The 23,536-nt window shown below is 36.7% G+C and overlaps 1 long non-coding RNA gene across 2 annotated transcripts; it reads right to left on the reverse strand.

Annotated features, from left to right (window-relative positions):
• Nucleotides 1-752: 752 nt before the first annotated feature.
• On the reverse strand, nucleotides 753-21,992 carry LOC143238630 (uncharacterized). Of its 2 annotated transcripts, none has more exons than XR_013020677.1 (3): nucleotides 21,836-21,990; nucleotides 2,871-3,558; nucleotides 753-767 (listed from the first exon to the last, which is right to left on the reverse strand). It is a non-coding gene; the product is annotated as an uncharacterized LOC143238630 (long non-coding RNA). The 2 variants fall into 2 exon arrangements; XR_013020676.1 differs by lacking the exon at nucleotides 753-767 and adding an exon at nucleotides 1,442-2,747 and having other exon boundaries at nucleotides 2,802-3,558; nucleotides 21,836-21,992.
• Nucleotides 21,993-23,536: the final 1,544 nt, after the last annotated feature.

The raw sequence follows: 23,536 nt of genomic DNA on the forward strand, positions 1-23,536 counted from the left end.
TTATAAAGAGCCGAGAGACGAAAAACAGAATATTGTCTGTGATATACAATCAGTATTCTATAGGCCTAAGAAGCTTTTACGTCTTTCTTGATGGCGAGAAACCCACTTGAAATAAAAATGTATCTCAAAACAGGTGGTATTGGTATTAACACTTTTATTGATAAGCAGAGAATAATTTCTAGTAATCGGAAAACTACAGAATAGGATTAGGAACCTTAATTGTTTTCGAGCGTACCAACCGTTCAACTTCAGACGTTATTATTTCTACAGGGACATTAAATATCTTCGCTGAAAGAAATGAATTAAGGGTATGAGACCAGTTAAAAGAAGACAGCGTAAGATTAAGCGAGGTGAAACAGTATCAACTCAGAATAAACTTTTTCGGCGTGGACTTGGATCGTCGATAAAATATTCTGTTTTAAACTAGATATACGACTCAGTATTGTCTTATAAGTTTGTAATACTGTCGTATATAAATCATTTGTAATAACTGTTAGTAATAACCGTATTATAAATTGTATAATTTTGGTGTTTGTATATTAAAATATATTTGGATAAAGAAAAGAAAAATGGAAATTGTGTGTATCAATCTTGTTGGTAAATAAAAGTTAATACATATTAACTACTAATTCCAAATCGAACTTCCTGTTATTTGAGATAGTAATACGAAACGTACATAATAATAAATCGGAGAGGTAGGTTGGTTGATTTGGCGTTTTAAGGCGCAAAGCAGCTAGGCTATGTGCGACAAACAACCTGTAAGAAAACTGAAAATAAAATTGTTAAGATTCGTAAAACGGAATCATGTGAATCAAAACAAAGCCTAATTTTTGAATTAAAAACTTAAATAGTATTAAATCCATTTTAAAAATCTAGTTTACAGCAGAAAGAGAAAATAAAGTAATACAAGTTTTAAAAGACTATAACATGCCTCCCAGTGGCTCAGCTGTATATCTACGGACTTACAACGCTAAAAACCAGGTTTCGATATCCGTGGTGAGCAGAGTACAGATAGCCCATTGTGTAGCTTTGTGCTTAATTCAAAATAACCACTCTGTAGCATAATTTTAATTATTATAACTCGCTAGGATGACTAACGGATAGGTTCAAACATCAGTTTTAGTCATCTGAAGTTGGCTTTTCCAGTCCTGGTTTCGAGTTATTTGGCGTCACGGCCATTTCCTAATTTTGTATCGAACTAGTTTTACTTTAAATTGTAAAAAGGCATCATGTTAAAAAAAACAGTCTAATTTGTGAATACTTAAATAGCTTTAAAAAGGCCAATGACCTTAAAAACACTAAAAACATTTGTAAGATGGACATTGTCATCATTGCCAATGACACTTTTCAGTATCAGGAATAAACCTTGGGACAAAATATGTCTTAAAATGGTGCCGTCGTTGACAAATCGGAGAGTTGTCCGAAATAAAATTGTAGTACGTAACAGTACAAACTTTTTTTTTCCAATTTACAAACCTCTTGAAGAGGCCTCATAAATCATATATATTACATACAAAACAAATACAAAAATCAAATACACAGTTACATACAATTGAATGCACCTGATACTATCTGTAATTGCTCATATTAAAGGACACTAGCAGTTTAGGCAACAAGGTAAGTATAGTTATTGACATATGCGTATCACACCCGTTTCTGTAAAATTTTTCGTGTGCACTTATATGTACCACTACATTCCTTTATCAATAATATTAGCATGATAACCACAGAAGCAGTTAAACTTCAAAACTATTCCAAACACGAATCATGAAGTTAAAGTTACCAGAAAAATTAACATTTATTAATTTAATTATTGTGGTGATACCTCATAATTATATATATGAATGTAAATTTCACAGATGTTTTCCTAACTTACACAGGATTACAGTACAACAACAAACACTGGGCATGAGAGGTTCCGCTTCTTAATATTTTGGACAAAAGACATCAGATGTATAAAAACTGTTTATGTATATCTAAAGAGACGAATAGGAGTCACTGAGCGTTAATTTCCTCCCCCTCGTTAAAGTTGTAGATAATCTTTGGATTGTGATAAGGAGAATTAACTACTTAAATTATTTAAATATTTCTTCAAGACCCTGGTGTGTCTATTAGACGTACTTGTGTGGTTTATTGAATTCTATAAAAGCTATTAAATAAAATAGTTATGTTGTAAATTACTTTCTGTAAGATAGTTAACTTGATTAAAACTTCTATCTTAATTGTATACCAACGTGTGTGATATTAACATGAATTCTCAGCTATGAAATTTTCAAAACATTTAACTGTAATTATTTTAAAACAGTTAAATATGCTTGTCTTTGTTGTAGATTTTAAATACTGATTTTATTTATTCCTAAATAGTTTTAAAACGTTCCGATTATTGTATATTTTTAAAACTACAAATTTTGTTTTGATATGAAAAACAAAGTACACAGTTTGCCTCTGCACTGTGCCATTCGGGACATACAGGGTTTTAAGAAAGGAAAGGCCTTGATGGCGAAATGAAACTTCGTTTGTTCGAAAGTGAAATGACTTATCTAACCATACATTATCTTGTTCCATAAAATATCTATTCTCTTATCATAATTCAGCCTCATAATTCAAATAACATACAAAATGATAAATAATTCTTTTCAAAATTAAAAAAAAAGTTCTATAGTTGCTACAGAAAGTGTTCACAAACATCTTTCCTTCTAATATCGTATCATCAGTTGAGCTTGTACTTCTCAGTTTAGTGCATATACCTGATAATATTGTATCATCAGTTGAGCTTGTACTTCTCAGTTTAGTGCATATACCTAAAATCATATCCTTACTGAAATAAATCCCTCTATGATTTAAACAGTTAGAAAGTATGGAAAACTTACATGACGCGTTTTCATCAGTAAACTATGGCATTTGGAAGGTCAGTAGTGGCAATGGTATACATCATGACAACAGAGATTGGGAAAGAGCGATTGGTTAAAATCAATAAAAACGCGTTTTTACTCAAGCTAGAAGAGCAAATTGTTTCCATTTTATTTTAAATTATTGTGCTTTTCCTGCTTTGTGGTTAAGGGTGCCATATAACACTCATAAATAAATATATTCATAACCATCACTAATTGCGTTGGAACTGTACCTTAAAACTAAAATAAAAATTCATAACTTTCATTTAGATGTACAAAATGGAATAAATTAAAAAGATGTTGATAGATATTAAACTGAAGTTTGTAATGTTTGGAAATACAAATGGAAGTTTATTTTCCACATTATTTTAATTCAGTGGTACAATTTTCCCCTCGAGGCTGTTTCTGGTTGTTAGGGCGTGAAATAAATATATATTCATTTCCTATACGAGTATAAACGTAATACACAATCTATGGTAACTACAGAAGGATGAATGTCTAGATACTGCCTCTTACTGTAACTACTGGTGGTGTCATTCATAAGTCGCTGTTTCTGTGCAGCGTACTTTCTAATACACAAAGTTATCCCTTTTCCACTTTATGACATATTACTAACAGCAGGCATAATTCATGTTGTGGTTCCACAAGGTAAACAATCTTTAAAAACCTGAGAAATAAAAAATAAACACATGTACACAGAAAGTGAAGCCATTTTTAAATCAATAAAAACCAAAGCTAAAACTACTGTAAGAAAAGTACCAGAGAATAGTGAGTGTTTAATTTCAAAGAGTGAAAATTTAGACGTAAACTATTAGTTTTTTTGTACTGTCGGGTTATCGATGGATCAATTTTAAGTTTATGGACTTAACACTAAAATCCAGGGTTCTATTCCCTATGTTGATCAATATTTGAGGCTTCAGCTGCTTATGAGGTAGTTTTAAATGTCATAAATCACAATTGATTCAAACTAGACCTACACCTCTTCACAGCTGCTTATCTTTCTGGTTGTGGTACATCTCTGAATAGCTATCTCACCTCGGACATCTGGACCTGCATAAGCAATTCCTCCACATCAGTGTGCTCGACCTTTATTCTATCAAACGGAGATGTTTGTATTTCTTACCAATGCTAGTAGATGGTTTGATTATTATCCATTCTGACAATTTCATGGTGGTTTTATATATCAATAATAGAGTAAGTACCAGATCTTTAACTATATTTTTAAACACTCGACCTCAAAAACATCTATCCAGTGAATTTGCTTTATAGATTATAATGTATTAAGAGCGATGTACCTCATAGTAAACCATCTGTACCCTCTTCCACCTATTAAATAGCCACTTCACTCACAAGTTTCCTAATGTGTATGCTTTGTTTTGGATACTTACGACTTTTTTTCTCATCAGTAATGAAGATTCATGAGTACAGATGGAGCTAGCAAACATGGAATTGACATCACTCTCCTATTGGTAGAGAGAGGGCCATTACTGCACAGTAACATCATTATCCAATAGTATAATTCATGAGAACTTACGAAAGTTTAGGTGGGAGTTGCCTGAAAGCTAGTGTCATGCAAATACTTAAGGAAGATGCTAACAGAAGATAGAATCTTTCTCTGAAATGCTAAGTTTCTAATTGAAACAAATTTTTATGTAAGAAAATGTTAACTTTCCAAAATCAGATCCGTGGTGACTAACCAGCAGGAGATAATACAAAGGTGGGGGGGCCTTTACATTTGATGATGTGTTAAAATCTTCCTTTTTTGTTATTTTATGTTTTGCATGTTGTTTGTTAGTGTTTCCTTTATTATATAGTTGTTAATTAACTAAAGTTTCAAAATTCACTCCAGATGAAAATGAATCTTGAAGTTCATATGAATTTTAATACCCTTTTCACTGAGGAGAATTTTCAAAACATTTCTCAACGAGGCTGAATTTTCTTCCTTTTATTTTAGCTTGATCCACTTCTGATCTGTCTTATGGTGAAGTTATTTCTATTTTGTGGAATATATAATTAGCAATCACCTGCAATAGATTAGGACATTTAAGTGTTAAGTTTGGCCAAAGTGCTATCCGTTACTTTAGAATCTTTGCAACAGTTACTACTCATAATAAGGTGTGTTCCGATTCGTAAAATAGCTTCTAACATGCGCAGTCCCATACGATTACGGACCTTGTTTTTCAGGCGATATGGGTAAATATGCATTTAGCAATTGCATCACTCATTGGGGTGGTAAAACAGGTTAATGCATAGGCATAAAACAATCATACAACACGTGTGTTGCATCTTGATATCTGAAATTCCTTCCCAAAACTCACCAGGATCTTTTGGATGGTTGATTTAGTGTTTTATAGCACAAAACAGCTAGTCTGTCTGCGCCAAACATCTGGTAAAAGTAAAATTACAAGTATATGTAGCAAAATTCATAAAAGGAAACTATGGTAAAACAAACGTTATTTTAGATAAAACAAAAGTAGCATAAAACCAATGTGTATATTTAGGGTACCATATAAAGAGAAAAACTAATTATCATAACCCGCCAGAAAGACTAACAGGTAAGTACGAAAACCACCGTCAGTCACCTGAAGTTGGCCTTTCCAGTCCTGGATTAGAGTTATTTAATGTTACTGCCAGTTTATAATTTCAAATCGAATGAGATGAACTGCGATTGTTAAAAAGTGAGCCACATTATAAAAGTAATATAAAAATTAAAAACTTGTATAGCATTAAAAATATAAATCGTCTTTAAAAACTGAAAATTATTATTACCATTACCAAGATGGACAGTGTTACCATCACCAATAATACTGTCTAACGTTATGGGCAAACCATGGTATAGAACATGTTTAAAATTGTGCCGTCGTTGAGTTGTAACGACAACAAAAAGTAAAATATGGCTTATTGCAATCTGAGTGTTACACGAACTACACACTGGTGCAGTTTCAGATAATAGAAAAAAAAACACGAAGCGTTAAAAACTGACCAACGCGTATTTTAGTTGGAAGAACTTCCTCTTTCCGATCCTTACGGAAAGACGAAAGTTCAATAGAGAGATTTATTTGGTAAAGCTCGTTTTCACGTTGCTCAATACAAGTGGACTGCTAACTGGGATGGAGCCGAGCCTTAAATATAGGATTATAGTCCATGTATTGAACAGGCACAGCAGTGATAGTGCCAGAGCAAGTAGATTTAGCTGCAGTGCGAGTGAGCTAATTCCCATGAATACCAACGTGGTTTGGTATCCAGAAAAACTAGATAGCAGTAGATGTTAAAGAGAAATGGTCTAATCAGTTTTGAATATCAGCTAGAATAGGGTGAGAAGTGATTCAAAGCTAGCAGAGAACAAAGCGAGTTACTATAAATAGTGCAATGCGAGTACTGCTTAGCTTCTGTGTAATGGAGGTCAAGAGAAATGGCATACAGTTCAAACAAGCCATGAAGAGCCCACACAGTCGCTAGATTTCCAACCATCTGTATAAATAGGAACGAAGAATGTTCAAAAAGAATGTTTAGCAAATAACAGTATTTCCAATCGGGAGCGTCTGCTTTCCTCAGATGTCCTAAAAGATACATCAATTCATCCAAATGTGCTTGGATATGAAGGCGAAAAAAGAGCAGTGACCGATCGTCTGTTCTAACAAGTGTGGCCCACTGAGGAAGGAAAACACATCTGCAACTGAGCTGTTTTGGCAAGGAACGAAGTTTTGAAGCATATAGTAAAGATAGTTGCAAATGGCAGAGGTGCAAAGAAAGTTCATGAGATTGTAAAAGCTGATGTAGGGAAGTGCAGATAGCCAAGCGCAGAGCAAAATCTTTGATGACGAATGGGGTCCATAGTCGAGTTTGGATCGAATAAGAGCACGATATATTTTTAAACATAGAACCTCGATCTGCTCCTGAAGTGGCAGAAGAGAAAACAAGAAGAATGCTGGTGTTCTTGTATATTTGACCCATAGCTGCTTGACAACTTTCGAGTATCGGGGTAAGTAATGTTTTGAATCGTTTTCAAATACTGCACCTTTTTCTCCCAACCATTTAGGGCAAAAAAGTAGAATGGGTAAGAGCCATTGCAATTAATGCAATGATGGTCCGTTTTACTCATTAGGCATTGTGATCCTTGCCCCTGCAACAAGCATACGTCAAGGAACGACATGACGTCTCTGAATGATTAAGCCACTGACATTGAAATAAGAGTTTTGAATGTATGGTCGTGCCCTGCAATTAAGATAACGTACCGTGATGGTAGCAAGTAGACGTGGTGATGTAAATTTCAGAATTAAGACATTGGTTGACATCAATTTGTTCCTTGCGAGTGGAGATGTGCCCTATTGCAGAAACTCCTTGGGTGGAGAAACCAGCGAGAATCTGACTCTGGGATGTTCTTGAAATCCCTCTCAACAATAACTCTTCGTGATGAATTCAAAGTAGCATGAGGTGTAATCTCAATAGGTATATCCCCAATCGCCTTTGAATGCAAGAGAAGTTCACTCTGTTGAGATGTGGATGTTTCCATCAATATTTCACCAGAGCAAAGCTCCTTTATTGACTTTGGAGAGCCAGCAAACCCCTCTAGTCCCTTAATGAAAGAAGGAGACATTTGCCCTAAATTTTCGTCTGAAAGAGACCGTAATAAGAAAATGAGGTACAAATATTACCTATGTTAAAGATTGCTGTTCAGAATCTTCAAGACTGTCGTTTGCCTACGGGCTGTTTTCTCACTTTATTTGGGGGATACATAATGAAAAAAAGATTATTTCGGCGCGCATTGACCCTACCCATCATGAAGCTCTACGAGAGGATAAACTACAATTACAATATGAAACAAGGACACTGCAGCAACGCCAGGGTTTCGTGAGCTCTATACCCCAGATAGAAATGTCCACAGCACCTATTGAAAACAAACACTGGTACCTGGTTTACTTTAGCACAAGTGTATCAACTGTTTGAGCCAAGGGGCCAACCCCAAGGCTGACCGTCTACAGGAGTTTGAAGCCAAAATGGTGCATTGGGGTTATTCCACTCAACCACTAGAATCCTCACCTCCCGTTTACAGATCACCACACAGTGCAAACACGTGGGTGGATGGATAAGTCCTATTGGAGGTAAACTCACTGAACAGAACCTTCCCTGGCAGGTCCCCCTCACCATGTACAGAAATCCACATCGAGTGGCAGGCCGAAGATTAAGAAAAATATGGTAAACTGGTTGTTTACAGGAAGTTGGGATTACTGCGTCAAATTTGACGTCATAAATATGAAAAGGAAATCACGTATCGATGGAATGGAGGAATTAGTGTTGAAGCATCAGGAAGTAACAAAACCATTGGACAAGCAGCTCTCAGAAAAAAAAAAGAACAATTTTCATGGAAGGCACAATAAAATTCAACATCAACAATATCCAGTAAACCAGTTATATTTGTAAAAGGTTGAAAAGTTGAAAATTTTGATCTGTCGCCCATAATTTTTCTCGATTTGATCGAGTTGATAGAACAGGATGAAACTATACATGCATATCAATTAAAAATATACATGAAGCAGGATTTGATAGTGGATATTTGAAAAATAATTTCGTCACATTCTGCTCAGATGGTTGAAGTGTGATGCTTGGTCGCAAGTCAATGGTAAGTACTGAAATTAAATATTTTTCCAATATAATTTTGCATTGCTTCTATCACCGTTTGCAACTGGTTTGGAGTGATTCACTTGTTTTCACATCGGCGAGATAATCTCAAAGTGTTCATAGATAAAATCTACACGAGCGTTGGCCAATCAAAGAAAACAAAATGGAACTTCAACGTTTCTGAAGAAATTGGACTAGAAATTCTGATGGTTGGAAGAGTTTTGGGACCAAGATGGTCTGCTTGCAGCCCCAGATCAAACATTTGCTATATAGCACGGTTATCCAGCATTATACAAATTTTTCTACTGAAATATATTCAGGAATGGATAGCCGTCTTCGCAACAAGTACTTACTGGAGGAAAGGATTTCGCAATAATGATTGCTATACTACGAGTAGTTTTACTTCGTAATGCCCTTGAAGTCTGAAATTTAAATTTAGCAGGAGTTGAGAAACTAAAAGAGCCATTAAGGCATTTAAAATACTCAAAGTAAGGGAACCTTTGAAAAAGAAAAGAAATTGATAAGACTGTTGCTTCTGACGCTTCTTGGTTAGTTTTTTGAATTTCGCGCAAAGCTACTCGAGAGCTATCTTTGCTAGTCGTTCCTAATTTAGCAGTATAAGAATAGAGGGAATAAACTAGAGGGAAGTCAGCTAGTCATCACCACCTACCGCCAACTCTTGGGCTATTCTTTTACCAACTAAAGGAATTGACCTTCATATTATAACACCCCCATGGCTGAAAAGGCGAGTAAGTTTGGTGTGATGGAGATTCGAACCCGCGACCCTCAGATTACGAGTCGAACGCCTTAACCCACCATAACAATAGGAAGACAAATTAATTGTGATCAGGTTTGTCACATTTTCACTTGTAAGCCGGCTTCTTGTATCAAGTGGCAATTTGGAAATGTTTCAAACATGCTAAATAAATTTTAGCAAGATTTCGGTTATTTGTTTTTGCGAATAAATCGGTGTGTGTAAAGCGAGAGAACCGGTTGTTAAAATTTTTTAAATTCTAGCACTGAAAAGCCATATTTTCAGCATAAAAGTGAAGGTCATCTTTACCATTTCATTATGGTAGCCTCTTATTAGTACGTCTGAGGGCTTACAATGATAAAAATTGCACTTTCCATTAATTTTAAGCAGTCATAATTATATCACTATTTAAGCTTGTTTCATTTGCATAGGTTTTTTTATGTTTTTTTTAGGTAAATGACTGTACGTGACAAAGTTGTGACCGAATCTGGAAATATCCCACTTGGGGGGGGGGGAATCCTAGTAGGTGGTTGTGCAAGTTCTGAATAAGTTTCTCTTAGGTCTAAACTAAGAAGCTGTGCATTTACTGTAAGAGATGCACATTCAGAAGAACATTTAATATACTAGAGTATTGCAATGTATTTTAAGAGTATTGTTACTGTCATGTAATTTCACTAGAAGTGAAAGCTTTTTTTTTTTTTTTAATATATTATAAGTTAAGCCTTAAGACTTCAGGCACATTTTATCATCTATAAGTTTATAAAACTAAATAGTTCATAATAGTGTATCACCTATTTTACTCATTCAGAAGAGCAGTTGTCTTTTGCAACTCAAAACCTTCAAATTCTACTTTCTTTATCCCTACAACACCCCCCCCCACAAAAAAAAAAAAAAAAGATGCACACTTTGAAACGAGTAATATTTTCATTGAAAGCAATTTTAAGTGGTTCATTTTAGAAATTATTGACCGAGAGAATTGAAATAGTACTTTCTATTTCAGGCTGGTGGCTCAGGTCACGTTCACTGATCCTTTAGAGATAGTAAAAATCCATTTACAAGTAGAAAGATAATTGGCTGTATCAGGATCTAATGTTCGTTGGTAGGAGTTGCCAGCGAGCTTGTATTTAAGACTTAAGGTACCCTTCTCAAATTATGTACAAAAAGAAAAACAATGGTCCTCTCCTTGTTAATGGGTTATGTTTGGTACTTAATTCACTAAAAAGTTAAACTAGTATGGTATACATTGTGCAGTGTATTTAACTAATTCTTTAGTAATGGTTTTTAACAAAACATTTTTGATTTTACTCATTGCTAATCACTTGCTTAGAGTTATTTGTTGAATAATAGGTTTGGTATTCTAAAGGAGTAAGAAATACTCTATATAACTGCAGATTATGTTTCTTCATTTAAAATTATAGAAGATGCAAAGTGAAACTTGTTTCCACAAAATATTTAAAATATTAAAACATGTTTGTTATTTTTACATAAGGCCTAAAGAGTGCTCCAAAAGATTTTCTCTGCAATTTACTTTGCTGTTTATGCTCAAACTGCTCACAGCTGATGAGAGTGGACATAATAGATCATTGTGTTAGCATCTGCATTCACAGCAGGTACGTAGTTAATTATTGTCCAAGTTCCATTAATGTTGAGTGTAAAATGTCGCGTGTCAGTTGGGGGATTGGCAAGGAATTATTCAGAAACAAAAAATATGACATGTTAGTATGCTAGCAATATATAAACATGCACTCCCAAAAATATTTCATTTGCAAGGTAGAAGCACAAGTGTATATTATAAGGAAAGACATACTAATTCTCAATACATTATACAATTTATCTAAGTAATTTTACACAGTATTTAACAAAATTTTGGTCAAATATATGTAACAGTGAAGGAAAAATGGTTCTATGTTTAGTATTTTTATTTCCAATAGGATGTTTAATGAACTTGCAAGTTTTCCCCATCACTTTTTTTTTTTTTTTTTGTTGTCAGGAAGGTGGAGATTGCAGTAGTACATAGAACAAACAATTTGTAACATTAAAAGATGGAGATGGCAAGCACAGATGCTCTTATAACTTTGTACAAATTCAAAAAAAATTAAGAGTTACTTTTGGACTTTGCATTATATGATACCCAAAACATAACGTTAAAGTAAACATATGTATGAATTAGTACTGCTGTGTTGTTCATATTTTAAATTTGTCTTGAAATTTGAATCTTATCTACCAGATATTAAACACTGAAGTATATGGTATTGAAATGCCATGCATTTGATATTTTGAACTACAAGTTTAGAACAGTATTAGGATACCCTTAACTCACCAGAATACAGCTAAGTAAAGAAAAAGGGTCACAATAGATTTATTGAAGTATGTATTTGCAACTATCAAGAATTTGGAATCCTTATAATCTCAGTGTTACCAGCTTGTATTAGTTAGAGGGGAATAGGGATAAACATTTATAGACTATCCTTCATAGAAAAAAACATTTCATAATTACTTTTAAATTAATATCTAGTACTAAAACATGAATTACACTGTACAAAAGATCTAGGTACTCCTGCAGATTTCAAAAGACTAGACTGCAGGTCCAAGCCAGGAAAGGACAAACAATATACTATGGTGTATTTGAAGCATTGAGGAAAATATTTAAGAGATTACAGTATTATTCAAGGGTGGTCAAGGTTAGCCAGGCTCTTGTGAAAATTCCAAGTATATACATAAATGTAATACTTTGACATCAATTGTTTAACCTCTGCATTGAAACGATAAAGTCAGGGATATGCAAGTGCAGTCACTATTTTAAAAGGAAACATTTGAAGGAAATATGAAAGTAATTGATAGCAAGTTAGTTGGTATATTTGTTATCAGATAAAGGTTTTTCGAACAATGTCCCATTAAACATTCAACCTTTCTTTCAGGTTAGATTTTAGGTAAAGTAGCAAAATTACAACAAATTAAGAAACCTTACAATCTTTTTTATGGCCCTTATAATTTTGTTTTCATTAACCAAGGTCTCCCATTAAATAAATAGAATGCAAGTAGTCTTAATGATGTACATAATTTTTGTTTTCATACCATCACAAGGCTCCAAAGTTCAAGTTTGAGTCCAGCCATCTAGAAAGAGATCTGAACATCCTTATCATATTAATGGCTACAAGTTTACAAGGGCAGTGTTTTCTGGCATAGTCTACATTTGGTCTTTTCTTTCCAAGATATCAGATGTCTGCAAGCAATGAAGCAGTATGGACTTGGAATAAACAGCATTAAGCTTTTATCACCATAGTTATTTATCTAAGCCCACATATACAAAAACATAAAAATAGGCATTTCATTTTGAACTGACAACTCTTCTGGCATGCAAGTTTTAGTTATTTTGGTGATTATTGGCATAACATTCCAAGTTAATTTATATTATATTCTACAAACTTCGTAATGAAAACCAAAGTAACAGCAAAATGAAATATTGCAAAGACACTACTTCAGTGGTTCTTAACCTATGTTCACCCGAACCCAAAGGGTTCGGCGGCGGTCAAGACAGACACACACACAGTGGCCTTAATATCTGTACTGCAGAGAACTTCATGCGCTAAGCAGTTGACTTGTGACAGAAGTAATCGTTCGTCATTTGCGATTTTGTTCCTAACCTTTCAATCCCTTTCTACTAACTATGTCGAGCAAAATCTGAAAGTGGTAGGACGAATACGTACAATATAGATTCACATATATAACAGAACATGATTGGAGTCGGCGTCCTCAATGTATGATTTGCAATGCCAAGTTAAGCAATTCTAGTGTAGCACCAGCAAAACTAAGAATACTCCCTAAAGCTGCATGGAGATAGGAAATACAAGAACACAATGCTTGCTGAATTCAAAGTAAAGAGCCAGGTTCGATGAAAAGTATACTTTAGCTGTTCTCGGCTTTGTACCCATCTGTCCTCACAACATCGTGCAAAGTTGAGTACTTGATTACAAAGCAGGGTAAACCACACACCATTGGTGAAGCACTCGTAAAACCAGCTGCGTTAAAAGATAGTGAATATCATGCTGGGAAAAGCTGCTGAAAATAAGTAATCCCAAATTTCTCTTTCAACACCATCAGCAGCAGAATAAATGACATGAACGATGACATCTTGGCTCAAGTAGTTGCAGATCTGATTACAAGCCCAGCAAAAGTCAGCCTTCAACTCGACGAGACCACCGACGTTTCCAATCTAAGTCAGCTTGTTGTATTCGTACGCTACGTGAAGAACGACGAGATAGAAGATTTATTTAGTAAGCCTTTTGCAACAAGAAAGGCAGCCGAAGTGAAAAACCTTGTGCATGACATCTGAAAATGATCTTTTGTGGGATATGGTCTGCAGTTTGTTCGAACGGAGCTCCAGTCATGCTGGGACGAAACTGGTTTTAGTGAGCTGGTGAAAGTCGATGCACCACACATCATTCTAACTCATTGTTCTGCACAAGCATGCGTTGGAAACTAAAACCTTACCTTCAAAACTGGCAGAAGTATTAAAAATGGTAGTGGAATGTATGAACTTTGTGCGAAATAGTGCCTTGAAGCACTGCATCTTCAAAGAGCTATGTAATGAAATTGGGTCCGAATTCGAGGTACTTGTATATTATTCTAACGTTTGGTGGTAATTCCCGGGAAGGTGCTGAATTGCGTTTTTGCCATGCATGTGGAATTAGCTCTGTTTTCGCCAGAGCACCAACACTGTCATGCAGAAAACTCATAGTTCATTCTCATTTTGGCGTACATGGCCGATATCTTCAATGCTCTGAATCAACATATGCAGGGCAGTGAAGTCAACCTCGTCGAAACGGAAGAAAACCTGAAGACTTTTCAAAAATAGCTATCGTTATGGAAACAATGAAGAGAGAATGATAACTCTCTGCGGATACTTCCCCACCAGAAAGTCATATCCAGCATAGGTGAGACAGCTCTTCACGTTTAGTGTTGCGACAGCATACGTCAGTTCTTATTGATTGATTTAGTGTTTAGCACAAAGCAGCGAGGCTATCTGCGCCAAACATCCGGTAAAAATGTAAAAATAAAGTAAATGTATTAAAAGACATAAAAGTAATTGAAGGTAAAAACAAAACGGCAATTAAAACAGAAAATTGCGTAAAAACCAATGTTGACATCCAGTCAACAAAGTTGTTAAGGACTACCTGTAGCAGAATGGTAATGATCATAACCCGCCAGGAAGACTAACAGGTAAGTATAAAAACCACCGTCGGTCACCTGAAGTTGGTCTTTCCAGTCCTGGTTCCAGGTTACGAGTCAATATGGCCAGTAGTAAAAGGTAAGGTAGTAAAAGTGCGAAATGATATGCAGCAAAAGTGTAATAACGTTCCAGGATGATTAACGAGTAGTTCAAACGGATAGTTCAAACAGTAGCGTTAGTCACCTGAAGTTGGCTTTTCCAGTCCTGGTGTCGAGTTATTTAATGTTCTGGCCATTGTCCAATATCAAATTGAATGAGAGAGATTAAAACTAAGAAAGGAACCACAACTAAAAAGGTGTCATGAATGAATATCTAACACTAAAATGAGATTAAAAAGATTAATGGCCATTAAAAAACTAATCTTTATCAAGGTGGACAGTGTAACCATCACCAACAACACTATTCAATGTTTCAGATAAACCTTGGGAAAAAACATGTTTAAAATATTGCCGTCGTTGAGAATTGTAACGATGGCAAGAAAGTAAAACGTGGCTGATAGTGATTTGAGTGTTACATAAACTTCACATTGGTGCATCAGTTCCAGATAAAAGAAAACGACGAGTTAAAAAACTATGACCAATGCGTAGTCTAATTAGAACAACTTCCTCCTTCCGAACCTTACGGAAGCTATATGGCCAAAGTTCAATATAGGGTTTGATTTGAAAAAGTTTGTTGTCGCGTTGCTCACTCCAAGTGGACTGCCAGCTGGCACGGAGCCGAGTCTTAAAGACAAGACCATAGTCCATGTACGGAATAGGCACAGGGGTGATAGTGCTGGAGCAGATAGATTTAGCTGCCCTGTCTGCAAGCTCGTTCCCGCGAATGCCAACATAGCCTGGTATCCAGAAAAACTGGTTTGAAGTAACTGTTAATGAGAAATGGGCCAGTCGGTTTTGAATATCAGCGAGAACAGGATGTGAGCCAACGTGTAGCGGTTCCAAGGCCAGTATAGAACAAAGCGAATAAGTATAAATAATGCAGTTGGAGTATTGCTCAGCTTCAATATGATCTAGGGCAAGAGATATGGCATACACTTCAGCAGTGAACACAGAAGCTGTAGAGGGGATTCCGTGCGCAACTACTGAATCAGCAAACCGTAGCAGAGCCCACTGAATTACCTGATTTGGAACCATCTGTATAAATGGGAACTGAATGATTGTTCGAAAGATATTCATTGAATAAAAGACGGTACTTCCAATCTGGAGTATCTGCCTTTTTTAGATGACTGAAAGGAAGGTCACATTTGGGGGCTGTAATAAGCCATGGTGGGATGGGCTGACCTGTGGAATCTGCAATGTTATCCAAGGACAGACCCAATTCATTCAATTGCTCCCGGATGCGAAGGCCAAACGGAGCAATGACAGATCGTCTGTTCTGAAAAAGTACTGCCCACCGAGGAAGGAAAACACATTCCCAGGTGGGATGCTTTGGTAAGGAACGAAGTTTCGAAGTATATTGTGAAGATAGTTGCAAATGGCAAAGGTGTAGAGAAGGTTCATGAAATTCAATGTATATACTTTGAACTGGAGAGGTACGGAAAGCCCCAGTGCAGAGTCGAAGTCCTTGGTGAATGGGGTCCAGCATCTTTAAGGCCGAGTGTCTTGCAGAGCTATAGGGCATTGATCCATAGTAGAGTTTCGATCGAACAAGAGCACGATATACCTTTAACAATAAACATCGATCTGCCCCCCCCCCCAACTGGTAGAATAGAGGACACGGAGGATGTTCAGTGCTCTTGTGCATTTGACCCGAAACTGCTTTAAGTGTGGTATAAAGGTCAGTTTATGATCAAAGATAAACCCCAAGAACTTGGTCTCTGGGACCACTGGCAGCAAAGCTTCACTGATATGAAGTTCAGGATCAGGGTGGATACCCCGTTGACGGCAAAAGTGCATGGATACGGTTTTAAAGAGAGAAATTAAAGCCGTTCGCCAGAGTCAACTTCAGTAAACGATTGAGGGCAGTTTGTAGTTGCCGCTCAATATATCTCATGTTTGACGACTGACATGAGATGTGAAAGTTGTCGACATACAGCCCATTCGCAACAATGAGAGGGAGTTATTCAGTGATAGCATTTATCTTTATACTGAAAAGTGTAAGACTCAAAACACAGCCCTGAGGGACTCCAAGTTCCTGTACAAAAGAACGGGAAAGTGTCGGACCCACACAAACTTGGAATCTCCTGTCCATTAAAAAAAATAATTAATAAACATGGGTAGATGGCCACGTAACCTATATGTATGGAGGTCTCGCAAAACGCCATACCTCCAGGTTGTGTCGTGAGCCTTCTCTATGTCAAAGAATATTGATACAAGAGTTGGCGTTTGAGAAAGGCTTCTCTGATAGATGTTTCAAGAAGAATTAGGCAGTTTGTGGTGGAGTGCTGTCGTCCGAACCCACACTGGGTGAGCGAGAGCAGGTTGTTTGATTCGAGGACCAAACAAGAAGAGCATTAACCATCCTTTCTAAGGTCTTACAGAGACAGCTCGTCAAAGCAATTGGACGGTAGTTAAGAAATCTTGGGATCTTTCCCTGGCTTAGAGAAAGGTAAAATAACAGCCTGGCGCCAGGAAAACATTCTCCTGCCAGATCCGGTTAAAGACAATCAGAAGGACATCAAGAGAAGCAGGAGATAGATGGTGCAGCATGTCATAATGAATATCATCAGGTCCAACAGATGTACTGGCAGACCAATGAAGGGCCATTTTCAATTCCGCCAGGGTAAAGGGACAATTATAGTCAAAGAAAACAGTTCGAAAGGAAAGAGGTGATCGCTCTGCCCGAGTCTTAATGGCCAGGAAGGTGGAGGAACAAGTAGAAGTGCTAGATACCCGGCAAAAGCTTTCACCTAGAGTATCAGCGATGCTCCGGACATCAGTCGCCTCCTGACCAGAGAGAAAGATCGAGAGGGGGACAGAATTGTAGTGCCCATGAACTTTTCGAATGCTGTCCTACATGATCTTAGAACTGGTGGTAGAAGATATGCTAGTTGTGAACTTAATCCAAGATTCCTTCTGGCTTTGACGTCTCACCCACCTAACACGTGCACGGGCCCGTTGGAAAGCAACACGGTTTGAAAGTGTGGGATATCTACGAAAAGTATCCCAGGCCCATTTTTGAGCCTTCCGTGCTAAGTGGCAAGCAGAATTCCACCACGGACGAGGATATCGTGGAAAACGTGTCGAGGTTTTAGGAATACACTGAGCAGTTGCTTGTATAATACAGCCAGTGACCGCTGCTAAACAGTCGTCTATTGATGGCTGATTTACGATGGCAGGATCAAGTTCTGCGAGAGCAGTGAAAGTGGACCAGTCTGCTTGATCTAACTTCCACCGTGTCACGCGGGTAGGGTGGCATCGATCACGGCCAGTCTCTCTGAAAAGGATCGGAAAATGATCACTGCCTAGTGGATTACTGTCAACCCTCCATGAAAAATGGGAGAATAATGAAGAGGAGCAAACCGAGAGATCAATAGCGGTAAAGAACTGACTAGGTGGCATAAAAATAAGTGGAAGAACCAGTATTGAAAAGAGAAAGATTGTGATCAGAGAGCATACGCTCTACAGATCGATTCCTCCCATCAATAATAGCACTTCCCCAGAAGGGATGATGTCCATTAAAATCCCCCAGGATAAGAAATGGAGACGGCAATTGTTCAACGAGAGCATCAAGGTCTGATTGATCATATGTCTCTCCAGGGGACAGGCACAGAGAACAAACAGTGATGGTTTGACCCAAGGAAACACGGATGGCTACGGCCTCCAAGGGTGTGTTGAGTGACAAAGAAAAGGTGGGCACATGCTGATCAACCAACAGTGCCACCCCTCCATGTACTCGACCATCACATAGCCTGTCATTTCTGTACAGAGAAAACTGCCGAATGGAGACTGTATCAGCAGGTTTCAGAAATGTTTGTTGTAAGAAGACATACAGGATGGTGGGAAGCAATCAGTGTTTTGATATCATCCAGATTAGAACGTAAACCTCGACAGTTCCATTGTATCAAGGTGGCCATTTTTAAGAACGGGTAGGTGAAGTGGCTGGAGAACCCTTCTGTTTACGACCACGTCCTTTTTCTTTACTGTCTTTAGTCGGAGGAGGTCTATCAACCTCCATGGATCCTGCCCTGGGTCGAGCGGGCAGCTTTTTGTTATTGGAAGGGGAGTCTAGTGACTGAGGATGCGAACGAATTATTGTTTTGCCTCTTCGGGTGGGAGAAAAAGATGTATCAGAAGAAATGCCTGTATTTGAAACTGAAGGACTCAGATCTTGAGGTTTGTTGGAAGGTATGGGAGGAACAGAGATGGGTGTGGAAGTCGATTCATCAACCTTTAACCACGGAGGTCAAAAGGCTTTTCATTTGTGTTGAAAACGATTTTCTTGGATGCACAGAGAAATCTGTCTGCACTCCCACTGTAGTTGTGGAATGAAGTGCAGCAGCATATATCCGAGATGGAGTGGTGGGCAGCAATTTCAGAGCCTCAGGATAACTAATGTTATGTGTCGTTTTCAAACGCTGCACCTCTTTTCCCTCCAAACAAGTTTGGGCAAGAATGAAAGTAAGAGGGGTGAGGACCATTGCAGTTAACGCAATGTGGGTCCATGTCACCTTCATAGGCATCGTGGTCATTGCCACCACAACGAGTACATGTCAGGGAACCACGATATGATGTCTTTGAGTGGCCGAATCTCTGACATTGGAAACATCGAAGAGGGTTTGGAATGTATGGCCGAACCCTGCAAATGAGATAACCTGCCTTGATGGTGGCAGGTGCACGTGGTGAAGTAAATGTTGAAACGAGAGTATTTGTTGGCAGTGTAACTCCATCTTTGCGAGTGGAGATGCGCCTCACTGCAGAAACTCCTTGAGTGGAGAGACCAGCGAGAATCTCTGACTCGGGAACGTTCTTCAAATCCCTGTCAACAATAACACCTCGTGAAGAATTCAAAGTAGCATGAAGTGTAACCTCAATAGGAATATCCCCAATTGCCTTTGAATTCAAGAGGAGTTCACTGTGTTGGGGTTTCGATGTTTCAACCAATATGTATCCAGATCGAAGCTTCTTTACTGACTTTGGAGAGTCAGCAAGTCCCTCTAGTCCCTTCTGAATAAAAAAGGGGACATTTGCCCTAAAGTTTTTCCGAAAGAGAATGTAATATAAGAAAATGAGGTACGTGTGTTACTGATGTTGAAGATTACAGTTCAGAGTCTTCAAGACGTGGTCGCTTACTCATTGACTGTTTTTTTTTTTTTTTTACAATTTTATTTAAATTTTTTGGAGGATCCATAGGAAAAAGGAAAAATTTCGGTACCCACTGACCCCACCCACCATGGAGCCCTACAAGGGGACGTACTACAAAGTCATGCAAGAACAATGCAGCAACGCCAGGGTTTCGTGAGCACTATACCCAAACACCAGCATCAGGCATAATGTACACAACACCCGTTGAGAACTTCCAACACTGGTACTTTGTTCACTCTAGCCCAAGCGGACCAGCCGATTGACCCAATGGGGCCACCCAAAGGCCGCCCGTCTACAGGAATTCGAGGACAAAGTGGTGTGTTAGGGTTGGACCCCTCAACCACCAGGATCCTCTACTCCCCTTCACGGGTCGCCACGCACGGCAAACACGTGGGTGGATGTTTAGATCCCAGAGAAGGTACCCAGACAGAACAGAACCTTCCCTGGGAGGTCCCCTCACCACGTACAGGAATCCACACCGAGGGGTCAGTTCTTCATACCTCGACGAAATCGTTGAACCTCCGCAGAGCGAGGTTCAACAGCAACTTTTTAGAAGAACAACGCTCTCAACGTTTTAGGGTCACCAAATTGTAGTGTACCCTCTCATTGCTAAGAAAGCCCTTAAGATACTCACACAGTTTGTTATAACGTATCTTGGCAAGCAATTCTTTTCGATGTCGATAGACAAAAATGAAGAAAAGGAACAGACTTTGTTGCGAAAATGATGAGAGTGGCACTTGCCAAGGTTAAGTCCTGCATTTCTGAACTTGTCTCTGAAAGGCAACAGCAAAAGTCACACTGATTTGCACTAAATATTCATTGAGTTACGTTTTTGTGCGAAATTCACATTTTGTTGGTTTTGTTCTTTGAACACAGCGATAGTGTGCAACTGATGCATAGTTCATTTTATGCACTAATATAATATGCACTTGTTTTGAATTTGAAAATGATTTTAGTTTTCCAATTACGAAGGATTCAGTGAATGCAAGTACGAAACTTCCGGGATTCAGTTGCTCCAATAAGGTTAAGAACCACAGCACTACTTCTTAATAGCTTCAGACTAAATTAAAAGAAAAAGTTACTCTCAATTTGTAGTTCATTTGAAACTTGAATGGTAAAGGTTGTACATTGATTCCTTTTGAGAAGTGAGAGTAAAATGTTACTTTTAAATTCTGTTACGGGATGATTGTCACAGCCTAGTTGAGAATGACTCAAATACTCTATTCAATGAAATATATGTCATTGAAGTGGCAATCACATTGAAACCAAAAAATGAGCAAAACAATCCTCCTCAAATCATATTCACGTTTCAAGTATAATTGGACTTAATATCCAAATTAAATTAAATTATTATGGTTGAAACATTTAGTACACTACTGGAAGGAAGTCTTTCCATGAACGCACAGTATAAGAACAAGATATTGATGGAGAAGTTTTATTGAAGCCAGTAATGCACCACAGTTTCTTTCAGAAGGTCTATTTGTGGAATTTACTCTGGCAAGTTACCAAAATAAAACCAAATACTTGGTTATCTAATCAGAAAGTCTAAAAATACATCTTTCTAATAAATGTCAAGAGGTCAAGTAGGGTTTTGTGAATTAATGAAATTGTTACCGACATTACTTGTTTTGTCAGTTAGGAGATACTGAAAAAAATTTAAAGAAAAGCTACGATGGGTTATATTTATTATGTGAAAGAAAATCAATCCTCAAATTTCATAGCTCAAAGCTTTAATTTTCCTTTCTAAACATTCAAGGGGCAAAAAAATAACCTTTTACTACAGAGTTGGAGTATTTCTAAATATATATTCTCATTGGGGATTTATTATTTCCCGAAATAGAAGTTTTCTTTAATTAATAGTATTGGAAATGAAAAATGTGGAGCAGCTTGGAGAACCACAACTACACAGAAAGTGGAAATTTCAACGAAATAAGACAGCTAGTCAAGGCTCCTGTTCAGCCATTGACTACTTTAAGCAGTTGCAAAAGTCACGACCTGCAAATAGTTACGAGAATACGACTGCTTTCCAAAATAAAGAAACAAATAAATAAGAGTAGAGGTACTACAATTTAGGTGAAAGTAAGTTAAGTGTACTTACCTCTTAAAGTTAACATCCCAGCCCCCATTATAATAAAAAGAAAAGTCAGTAATTCCATAAACGAAGTATTCCAACATGAATAACTCCACCCGCCTTCCTAAACTAACGCGTATAACACCTTTAAAGTATATTCCGCAACTATCAATTTTTAAACTCTAAACAAGTCTTTATATGCGATAAGGTGTTCATCCGCATAAAGCAGTGTCAAGTTAATAAAAGACCTTATTCACAGCAAAAAATAGTTACCTGATATTTTTGGTAAAAATTTATTTCATTTTTATTTGTATATATTTATTTAATACATTTTTATATTCATTACAGAATAGTTTAATAATTTTATTTAAAGTGTCTTTATTAAATCTATTTAATATTAATATTTGTATCAGAATTTGAATATTAGTGACAAAATATTGTCATTTATTACAAATTTTACAACATCTGAATAATTGTGAAGTTATAATAGGGTATGGTACACTACTATTAAAAGAGGGTAAACCATATATTGGAAGAGCAAAATATTGTTTTTTATCAAAGATATTTATACTGATATTTTTATTTTTATTTCTAAATTTAAATAATAAATAGTAAACCTGTTCTCATAAAAGTAAAGATATAAATTTGCGAAACAAGAAGAATAGTTATCTCCCAATGTAAGTCCTATTACTTGTTCAAAAACATGGTTATTGAAAAAATATATAATTATTGTAAATGCAGAAATTTAATAAATCTTTAATGTTTTTGAGGAGAAATTTTCTTTCTCCCAGTTTTCTACAAGGATAATAAAACTGTTCTATCAATGAATTTTAACGAAAAGTTAAATCTTTAGATGGAATTGTGGTGTACAATGTGGTGAAACCATATGTCTGAATATTATTTATTGGTTTACAACCTCCTAGATATCCAGCCCCTAGAATAGCTGGCTCTATGCAGTTGCATATCTGCTGATTGTTTGCGTTTTGGAGGTTAAATTTTTCTTTTACTTTTCACTTGCATCGATAATTTACTTGTCATATCATCTTGTTTCCTTAAAACATTTTGTTTTCCGAATTTAGAAGAGAAATACGTATTGTTAAATATACTTAATATATATACGTAATTTTATAATGTTTTTGCTTTATCTTATATTTTTCTCTTACTCCAGTTTAGCTTATTATTCGTATCATAACTTCAATTCCCTATCACAATAGTTTCCAGCTTATATAAAATCTAAACGGAGAAATAGAATACTATGACTGATTATCTAGCTTTATATTTAACTTTCTTGAGACCAGAGTCAAGACTTTTTATCCCACCTGCAATAAATCTCAAATCCGGTCCCTGCAAAAGCTATATCCATGAACTTTTTGTTATTCTGAAGACTAGATAAATTGTGTGCATGGTTAATTTTCATTGTAGTTCTAAATGTACGGTACTTTCAGTTGTTGAAAGTGATTTATTGGTAATTAATGGTGGTTTATCTCTTTAATTATACTAATTAGGGTACTTGTCTCCCATATCTCATGTGGTGTATGATGGATATCGGGTTCGTTTACAATTAGAGGAAATGATAAAATAATAAAATACAATATGAGTCGATGTGACACATTAAATAAAATAAATAAACAGATAAAGACTAGTATATGTGTATCGGAAAGAAATGGTTTGGAACGTTCCAAGTATTGTTCTTTGCTGTAAGTGTTGTATAATGTTTTGATTGGTTTA

The sequence above is a fragment of the Tachypleus tridentatus genome, chromosome 13, assembly GCF_004210375.1.
Source record: "Tachypleus tridentatus isolate NWPU-2018 chromosome 13, ASM421037v1, whole genome shotgun sequence".
Taxonomy (NCBI): Eukaryota; Metazoa; Arthropoda; class Merostomata; order Xiphosura; family Limulidae; genus Tachypleus; species Tachypleus tridentatus.